Source organism: Copidosoma floridanum, unplaced genomic scaffold, assembly GCF_036245765.1.
Source record: "Copidosoma floridanum isolate Cflo_tuat_1 unplaced genomic scaffold, Cflo_Japanese_pri ptg000032l, whole genome shotgun sequence".
Lineage (NCBI taxonomy): Eukaryota > Metazoa > Arthropoda > Insecta > Hymenoptera > Encyrtidae > Copidosoma > Copidosoma floridanum.
The window spans coordinates 7,073,898-7,085,005 of record NW_028321909.1 but is presented as its reverse complement, the minus strand read 5'-3'; positions in this window follow the sequence as shown (position 1 = coordinate 7,085,005).

The following is an 11,108-nucleotide window of genomic DNA, read 5'->3' as shown; positions in this document are numbered from 1 at the left end:
TAGGTACTCGTTGCCAAAGAGGAGAGTCTCGAGCGTGCGCGCCTCGGGGTGCGGTTGCTGCTGCTGATTTTCCTTGCGCCGCCCCAACCAGGGGTAATAAAACGGCAATTTAATTCATGCACTTGATAAACGCCGGGAGTTTGCCGTACGTGTGTGTGTGTGTGTGTGCATTTTGAAGGGAGAGAGAGTAATGGAAAAGGGCTTATTTCGCAAATCATCGCCTCAGTCGCGCTGATGTATATGTATTACCAAGAGAGTTGTTTCAAACCATGAAAGCTTACCTATATCTACATTGTAATGTAACTGCTTTGGCAGTTGTTTTTATTTTTTTTCTCTCTCAACGACCTTCTTGTATATACCGTACGAATGAGTTTTAAAAAAATGTATCGGAAGAATGTGCGGTCAAACTCGAGATCCACCATCATCGAAGAAATTTAGCACTCGGAGGCACGAATTTCCATTACGCCATCAGAGAGAGGGAGAGAGAGAGAGAGAGAAGGGTAAAACCGACGAGTGGTTGAAACGCAGTTCCCATCCATCCCTCAAGAGCCAATCCATCCGCAACATCAGCGAGAGTTGAAAAAATTTCCAGGGTACGCTGGTGGTGAAAAAAAAAGAGCTCAATCGCGGAAATGAAATATTCCCGCGCGGCGCTCATTCATATTCCGGGGCTGTAATTTGCTTCCCGCGGCATGAATATTTTCTCGCGCTCCCCCGCGCGCGTCTGACACATTCGAGTTGGGAAAAAAAAGGGGTATGAGCTCGAAAGAAAGTCTCGGGGAGCCGGCACTCGATGCACATACATTACACGCGTGTATTAAAACCACCGGATCCCCCCTCCCCTATTTTCGCTCGAACGCTCGCAAATTGCAAAAGTAGGCCGAGAGAGAGACACAGAGTCTGATAAGCTCCTCTCATTCCCTCGTTCGCTACATGCGTCCGTACAGTATAGATACGCGCGTTTGCGGAGGAGTTTTCCTTTATCTTTACCTCGCACAACTTCTGCACTGTTGCTTTCGCTTCTGCGCTCGATAACGAAATCTAAATTAAAGTCTACGATCGGGGACACGGAAATCAGGTTGAGTCGTTCGTGTTGCCGTCCTGCATGTGTTACAGAGGTGCGATATAATATACGGGCATTCGAGAAATTACGAGATCGCAGATTAATAAAGTCCTACTCTTCGTGTGGAGATTAGATGGCTCGATTGGTATGGACACGTCGATGTGGAGCGAAGTAAATGCACCCGTTTTTGGCGTTTGAACCTTGGACTTTTGCTCGCCATCGCATTGATCAACCTCCAAGAGACTCCATCATGAGGTGTGAAACGTTGTGACGTAAAGTGATACAAGTCAAAATCGAACATGAGTCATAAAGAATGAAAGCATAATTTTTTTCTTCTTTTTTACAATAAAAATTTCCAACTGCTACTCAAGCGTGATGCAAGTTGCGCAAAAATATCAACCACAAGTTACCATACATAAATACTCTCTTTTAAAATAAGAAAAAAATGTCTACGAGTGCACGTAAATGCTGGCCCTTTTATATTGCTCGTCGTTGCCGCGAATACGTACATCAACGAAAATAAAATTATCGAGAGGCTACTCCGTGCGACGCAAAAACCGAGACGTGTACCTATAGCACTTGGAAAGTCAAACATTTTTTATTTGAAAAAAAACGAGAGAGAGAGGTAATTATCAGAAAAGAAAAAAAAAATTTTGGTATTTTTATTCGCAAGCAGGGCGTGTACGTGTAGGTACTCGAGTGGCCGTGCATGCGTGGATATGATATGCCCGCGGGATTAAAATAATAATCCGACGGCGTGAAATCAAAGCTCTCTCTCTCTTTATTCGTGCATATTTACGTATACAATGTGCGCACACCGCAGCGCGTAAACAATGCCCGAGTATGCACAGCGCGGCGCGCCGAATGAAAAGAGAAACAACTTGCTCGGCGTGCGAAAAAAATCTAAATCCCCCGACTGCATTCTTATTCTCGCGCTTGTTTTTCGGACTCTCCCCCCCCGCCCCTTTTGGCAGGTCCTCTTCTCTTTCTTGCTATGTGTAAGCGAGAAGACTCACCGGAGGGAGGGAAGCGAAGAAGCGAGCTCCAATGGAGCGCAAAAAATTGCTCTAATTAAAATATGAATCGATGCTCGGACCGGCCGAGTATATAGTCCCTCGGAAGCTGATCTCCGGAGCGCTCGCGGCGCGCGTATCCTGTTTTTTCGTATAGGCATTATCCGGCCTTTCCTCCTTTTTTTTTTTTGTACCACTACCTGCCGGCCGATACACACGTATACATGCTTATATGGCACGAAAATCAGCGAGATGGAGACGTCAGAGAAGGAGGGGCGCTCTTCTCTTCTCCTGTCGGGGAATCGTCATCGCGGTGACAGGTATACCTGTATACATATAATGCAAACTCGTAAGGTAGGAGGGGCAAAGTACCTTGAACACTATATGTATACGCAGTTTGCGGTTCCCTCCTCTCTCTCTCTCTCCTCCACCTCCTCATTCTTGTGGATAAATATGTACATGGGTGGTGTACTCGTATACACGTGAGAAGAGTCTGCTCCGATGCCGGAGTATTCAATCTCCGAGACGCGTCACTTTCTTTTTTTTTCTTTTATTTTTTTTTTTTCCATACATATACATATGTGCGATGGTAGCAAAGAGAAGCTGACCTCGGGATATATACAGGAGGAGGAGATATCGGCCGTCGTCGCTATACATTTGCAACTCCGCGGCCCTGACTGACTACACGATACTTCGTACTACTGCGACGAGGGTATAAATATGAATATACTTATGAGCGGCACCGATGCATTTAATTTCCTGTCTCTCCTCTTCGCCCGGGTAGGTATTTGCAATCTGCATAATACATCGCTTCGAGGCCGATTGCTGCGCATATAATAGGGTGCACACGCCTATACATATACATGCGTGAAGAAGCTTTCGCGGTCGCCTCTTTTTTTTTTTTTTTCGTCTTGGACGCGACGTTGGTTCGATTTTGCCTCGTCCGGCATTGTGTTTCATCATCATGTTAGCCGTAGTTGCCTGCAAAAACAGAGACTGGCTTTTTAATAACAATAAGAACAATGATACCGCTCTCGTCCGGCCGTCTTCGAGTGCGCGTGCACGTATATACGCTTGTATACATCGTTTGCACCGCTGAGCCGGACAAACTTGTTCCTCTGCTCATGTGCGACGTGAGATTAATGTATGCACTTCGCGCAACTCATGTTATACAATGATAATATGATATGTGCTTCAGGGCCGAGCGAAGTGCACCATGCGCGTTTAGGTACAAACACAATCCTTGCATTTATCCCCAAAGGGATTGTTATACACAAAGTGGCCCCCCTGCGCCGTATTTTCGTGGTCGCATTGTCGTACAACAAAATATTATACTCGTTGCATGCGAGCAAAGTATATAGGTACACACACCGTTGTCTTTTTTATCTCTCGCATGACCGATCGTCTTATAATTGCTCCAATGAAAGTATTCCGTGTATAAATACATATAATTATATTAAATGTGTACACCGAGCGAGAAGAAGAAGAAACGCGTTGTGTGTGTGTGTACCATGTACACAAGTGATGGGCTTACGCGCTCGTGACGTCTGTGGCGTGATAAACGGGCGCAAAGTGCGTAGTTGAACGTTCGTGTTTCGACGCGTGTGTTATTGAAGAATTTTGTTTTCACGCTTTTGATAACAACCGCAAGTCGAAGCGGGTAAAACAAAGTTGCGGCCTTGCCATCCGTGTACCTACTTACTGCGGCTCACGTATCCCATAAATCATCAGTCGTGTATATATACATGTATAGCTCGTAGTACCGATCTATATTTAACTCAAATCATGGGGAGATGATACGTTAACTTTGGAAGGGAAAAAAAAATAGGCAAAAGTCAACGCACGACACGTAAAACATATGGATACGCGCTCGTTAAGGTCATAGTGTATGTAATACGATTCTCGCAGGTGTATGATGTATCCAACGGAATAACAGTCGTATACGATAGACGTGTGTATACACGCACAGCCTCTCCCGACTCGTTTCTAAACGTCAAAACCACTTATAACCCTCCCCCCGTGTGTATATATAGGTTCTCCGTGTCCTGTGTATAGGTGCACAAGGCATCATCATCGTTACCATCGGTCCTCAGAAAAGTGCAGGAAAGAAAATAAGGCGACGGATCGAGAGAACGAGCGCCAAGGTAGGCCGATTTGCATATTCGCGTGTACTTATTCCAGGCAGCGAGGGCACGAAAATCCCCGTGTGCACGGGCGCTTTGTCCTCGCATATATGCATATAGGCTTCATAACTCCGACAGTGTCATCTTTTTCCCCGTCTCTCTCCGGGGGGAGGGGGGGGGGAAGAGACTCGAAATTGGCATAAATGAGATTGATATGATTTTAACCAACCTATACCTATATGCTGGACCAGAGGACGGGGGGCGCATGGCTTTTATATACATGTACGTGGTCGTCACGCCACTTTCGCGTCTGTCATCGCCGCGCGCTCCAGAGAGGAGCGAATATGAGAAAGAAACAAGCCAACGACGAGCTCTTGTCGCCCTTGTTGGCGACCACCTTCTCCTCCTGTCCTCTCGTTGGTTCGTTCTGACCGCTCGTTGTTGCTTTCCTTTTTTTTTCCTTCCTTCTTTTTAAGTAGCGTGACATGGCTTCTCCCTCTCGTTTCGGCTCTCCGATCGGCACGAGCTGTAAATTAATTCGCTCAGGAGTTAACGGGCTCGGGGTTTCGCACTTCTGGTTTCTTGGCTCATCGAGGGAAAGAAAAAAAAAAAAAAAAAAAAAAAAAAAAACACCTCACCGAGACTGACGGACACACGTTTCGTGTACAACACCGTATGCATGAGGCGGTCGTTCCAGATTAACAGCCATCAGAAATGCATACTTCATACTTATACGTGTTATGTACGCTCGGCGACATCGCCGGCTCAAGCGGCTTGAGTGTGCTATTGTACGAGCTTATACTCGAGAGAATGGCCGGCTAAAGACTTTCTGATGGCTTCTGTACCAAAGGGGCGAGGTTCCCACCAGTTTTTTTTTTTTTTTTTTTTTTTTTTTTTTGAAACCATACTCCTGTACTCCTGATAAACTGCTACAGAGACGGTCCAACCGAAAATATAAAAGTATACACCGTGCAACGTCTCTCCCGATGTTTTCGATCCCTTTGTAGCTAAATGACGAAATTCGCGAGTGCACGAGGGCGATTATCGCGAATCCGGGACAATAAAATTTATCGACAGGCACCAGCAGTGGCGCAGGTAGCGAATGACGGAGCACAAAATCGCGCGTTCGCACGTAGGTGTAGTGCCATACATGCACACGCGCGAAATTAAAATGTCGCAATCACGCGTGACAAAAATGTGTATGGTATTGTATATACTATACTGCGCGTGCATCATATCGATTAACTTGCCCCCGAGGCAAAACTTGCCGATTCATTTTGCGAAATTGAAGGAGATTCGGCCGCGTTACTCTCACCACGTCCCCCTTTTGCAACCCACTTGTTTATTACACCACATCGGTTAAGTGTTTTCGTTACGTTTTTGCGACGCAAACGGATTTTACATTCTTTTTTTTTTTTTTCAGAGCATCTCGAGGGGTGTACACGTGGGTTTTTCCCCGATTGTCCGCAAAGCCAGCCCCGTGTAAAACAACGTACGCGCGAGCACGAGACTCTTTAGGAAGTTAATCGTCCCAAAGCTCAGCAGAACCGCAGTGTGCGCTTAGCTTGCGTGGCTCGAAGAGGCTTGTCACTTCTGAAAAAACGCACGTCGACACCAGAGGCGCGAAATAACACCTTCACGTGTGTGACCTCTCAAAGTTGTTTGTATGTATGCACAGTGCAAAAAAAGAACGTGTATGTAGCGTTTAAAACTCTGGCGAAATAGTCCATGTATACATATATATATATACGCACGGACATACACGAAAAAATGTAAAGAAAGAAAGGTAGCAGAGCGTGGAATAAAAAAAAAAAAGGAAAAAATAGCGAGTATAAAAGAAGAGAGATTGCTCTCAAAGATCCTCGTGTCGCACTCTCTTCTGTCGCGAAAAAGGGCCGCGAGCCTCGCGTCTGTACTAATTAAGGGAGGCGTATAATGCGCAGAAAAGGCAAAATAAAGAGCAAGAGGGGGAGGTCTCGTGCACACACGGTGGCGCGCGGTTGACGATGTTGCCGAACTGCAGGGATGTCATTCGGGATTGACGAGGTGTGAGGTTAATTAAAAAGGCGCTCGCGCTCACGTATACATCGAGGGACAATTAATGCGATGCGCAGTGCGGGAGTCTCGCTCCCTGTTCTACTATATACTTTTTTTTCTCCCTATTATGCATATAATGTGTATATACATGTTGACTCGTTAATTATTAAAACGCCTTTGGATAATTATGAAGCGGCTTACGCGCGAACGCGTGTGTGTAGAGGATGACGATGCAAAATAGCGAACGACTGTGTGTGTGTTATAATAATACTTTATTCACAGTAACAACACTCATGAATCGATTGAGTGTGGGGGATCGAGTAAGTTAATGGTCTTGTAACTATATTACGGGAGTTTTGATGACGAGTTGATTCTAGATTTGAGAAGAACTTCCATGCACATACTTTATATAATCGATGCATTGAGAGTTTTTTTTTTGTGGAACAACGTGCACGCAAACAGCTTATAGAGTATCAAACATTTTTTGTCACGAACATAATATACTGAACATCCACAATCGTGTCAAATCTTTATAGAGCAGGTTAAGTAGTTGGTAATAGATTTGCATGATTATTCATCAGGTGCTCAGCAAACATTGCTGTAATGTATTCTGTCAAGATCTAGAAATTGAACAATCTTATTTGAATTTTTGATGATTTATTAATTGTTTCACGAGAAAATTTCCCTTCTGTTAATTCGCAGTTTTGTTACGTGTGTATTGAAACTTGTCCGATGCAAGAATTTTTACCGTAGGAATGAAAAAAGGGTTGTCGACGTGTTGGAATATATTCTGATTCGATATTCACTCTAATTATCCACTGCACCATGCAAACACATGCATCAAAAAACTAGTCGTCGCCGTTGCATTGAAACCTCAAACCGTGAGATTGAATTCCAATGCCGTTACAGATTCGACCAAGACACGGGGGTAGCGTGAACATCGGTGCGAACGAGCAATAAAATAATTTCCGTATGATAGCTCTACGGCTATATATTATCATAGGTAAATGTATATACATACAAATTATAGGTGCGAAGTGTGAATTATGTGCGACACAAATGTCAATTCGGGTCTCGCGCGCTCTACCCCGCAATGAATATACCCACCGAACGAGAGAGATGCGCACGCATATTTCAGTTTCTAGCGCTCTCGTCTATACCGCGTATCGAGTCCCGTGGAAATTTTATGGCTTTTTTATACCGTTGCAGCTGTACAGGGCCAACCAAGTTTTTTTTTCCTTCGGCCCGCAATGCGCGCTCAGCCGTGAAAAACTCATCGGGGCATTTACAATATGCCAAAAACAAATTATTCGCTCCGGATCGGTGATAAATCCTCGTAATTGTTGATTTATAAGACTGGCGCATGAATTTCGGTTGAAAATTCTATTGACAAAAAAAAAAAAAAAAAAAAAAAAAGACCTAACGATAACAACAGTACTAAACTACCAGTAAGTTTTCATCATTACATGGCGTTACGATCTTTAAGCGGAGCCTTCTTTACGTAGATCACACATATTAAACTTCAAGATACCTTGAAGGAGTTGAACCCTGCACTAGCGCTGGTGTATTTCAATCCTGTCTCTCTCTACCGCGTGATCCACACAAGTTCACATATGACAGTGAATCAATCATCGACTTGATGGTATATTGTGGCAAAAATTAATATCGGTAAAAATCGTAAGAAATCCACTTGTGCGATTCCATAAGAGTAAACGATCGAAAAAAGTCCCATCGACAATATTTTAAGTTAAAAATAAAATCCAACACGAGAGATACGAGAGTACAGTGTATACATTATATATTATTATAATACGGTGACATGCCGCAATACGTATACACCTATAGTCCGATATTACGCACGGCTGGTCGTTCGGCAATCACAGAGGATGACGCGGCCAAAACCCCTGGTGTACGTGTAATACCCGACGAAGAGCGATTTATTATGCATACACAGATGTGTAACTGCATGGGTGAGGTGCGCGTGACAGTTAATTAAATTATTATGTACTTCCATATCTTTTGGGCGCGAGTAGTGTGTAATTTTCGTGCGCGTACCCACTTTGACGATACGTGGCAAAGAATCCTTGGCGTTTGCTAATGAGCGAAGAGCGTATAATATACGTACGCGAGCCAATGGGGGGATTGTTGTTTCGAGCAACGATTAAACTGCCATAGATTGTTGCAACTCGACCGATTGGTCCGTAATATGGACTTAATTTTGATCAAACACTGGAATATGCTTCATCGGGATTTTCGAAGGTGAGGCGCGAAAGAAGCTGGCCTCAAATTTTGATGTCGTTCAAACATGTTCTCGCGTCTTCTGCGTATATATTACACGGCCACATGAATATTATACCGGAGAAAAACACACGGCACGAGCGGGGAAGCTCGTAAATACATTTGTGTCAAACACAGAGCGAGCGTGTGCGCCAGAGAGGGACCCCCGTACATGTATATACGTAATCGCGCCACATAAATTATCTCTCGGGTGCGTGCGCGGAGAGCCGGAACCCGTGGTTGGTTAAATGCAGGGAAATTCTCGGAAAAACAGGAACAATGAGCCTCATCCTCTATACCCGACCCAACGAGGCGCATTTATAATTCCATACATCATCGGGTAAAAGTTTTCCGGCCGGGGGGTGGGTATTTATCGCGCAGCCCACCCTGCACCACTGGGTTCAAACATTTTGCCCCGCGAAAAATGCATTGAGGGTATTTGTACACGATTGTCGTCGTGTATAGCCGTACTACACAAGGGGGACGAAATTCTGATGGGGTTTTTCATAATGAAGTGGATATATCGTTATACGACGCCACGTATTGGATATGCTTTATTTTTCATTCATTCGAAAAGTTTCGCGTTCAAGCGACGATACGAAAGTACATAATACATTATGATTGTACATTCGAATTTCTGACGTTAAGTATATGGAGCTCGAGTGAACCGATAAGGAGGCGATAAGTAAACGTAAGGTTATCCAAGATGTTTTTTTGAACATGTGCTCTCAATTGATAGTGCTCATCGCGCACTAGCGCGATCGCAGATCAAATCACTTGGGATCAAACAAAATCCTACAACTGACACGGATTATTTTTGTCTCTAACAAGCACATCTCCCCCTCCTCTTCCAATATCGATCGGTATTCACAGTAAGTCAACACTCGAGATACACCTGCCCCTGGTGGAGCATCGTCACACCAGCACCCCTCAGTTGAAACGTAAAAATGATATGTGCACTGCATGCAGAGATATACATAAATATATACCCACACTGTTGTATACAGGTTATACATATATATATATATATATATATATATATATATATATATATATATGTATATACACAGTGTGTGCACTATGCTCAGGAAAGCAGTGAGGCCGGCCGACTGACTGGGCCCTACTACTTGCGCGTTTCTGTATCGTGACTATATAATACCGTGTACAATGGCGCATCATTGTCGGCCAACAATGCCCAACATTGAGCATTGAACTCCTCGAAATGGTATACCTACATGTATACATATATATTAGGTACAATATATACAACCTCCTCGCTCGTTGGCCTGTGTATGCGTCTGCACGTACAAAGTATGTTTCATATACGTTGCGCGAAGCGGTAATCCGATTACACGCACTTTACGCGTTGTGAAAAAAGGTCTGTCGCGCCCAATAATCGTGATACGATTACGCACATGGGGTGTGTGAATGTTGGCGGCTACTTGGGAGGGATCTTTATACTTTTTTGCTTCCTGGGGTACCAGCCAAGTTTGCGGGGTGCTGATGAGCCGTCTTGGGCCTCACATTGAACCTTAGGAATCGCGTGACATTTTTTGTTGCTCTTTGGTATAATTTTATACGTGTATAACATGTGCATCGATCAAATAAACAGTTTTAATACACAAATTGTAGATTCGTGAGGAAAATCGATGGTCTGTATTTTCATTAACTACATAACTGGAAAATCCAAGCATACCAGAGGTATAGGTACACTTTTATCAAGCTGAAGGTCCGAACAATGTAAAACAGGAAAAAAGATCTCTTGTATGGAAACTCAATAAAACCATAACCATGAAATTCAATCGGATCAAGGTCTTGTAATGTATCTGGGAGTTTATGCATGTTGCAACCCTAAAATCAAACAATCGAACAATATCGCATAGACTTATGTCCTTAACAGTACTTGAAACCACTTTGAAATCCAGTTCTTGTAAAACTACGAAAACTCAGCTGCAAACGATTTATTTTTCCTTTGACTCTCCGTGCGCTCCCTCGTGCAAATATAGCGGTCTTTGTTTCGAGTCTCTTGCCGCAAGATTAAAGAAAAAAAACTTCACCACCTATACTCCCGCTTTTTCGCTACCTGCACGTATTAAACTCGGTACAGCCAGGAGTTTCGATTTTTCTCCCGCTCGACTAACAGTCAAGTTTTTCTCCCTGCGTATTATACGGACACATGTTTCCATGTTTATATATAATACACGTGCGTGTGTATTATTCGTCTGACTCTTTTACTGCCACTTTGTGGTGTATATGTAGGTAGTGCCAGAGTTCTTGCTCTTTATTATTCCTAGAGCTGCTGAAAGAGACCGAGAGCAACAATAGAGGATCACCTGTTGACTGTGCACTCGTCGATCACTTGCGCACAGCCCAATACTCTATTAAAGTTCCCGACGGTCGAACCTCGAGCGAATTTTGTCTCCCTATACTCGCGTATACTGATATATAAATATACGTACACAAATATATATGTATTCGTCATTCACCTAATACGAAGAGTAGAAAAATAACGAGATCCCATCGACGTTGATACACCTTACGATGTGTTTTTATTGCTGTAATCACGTATATACGTATGGTTGAATAAAAACTCGT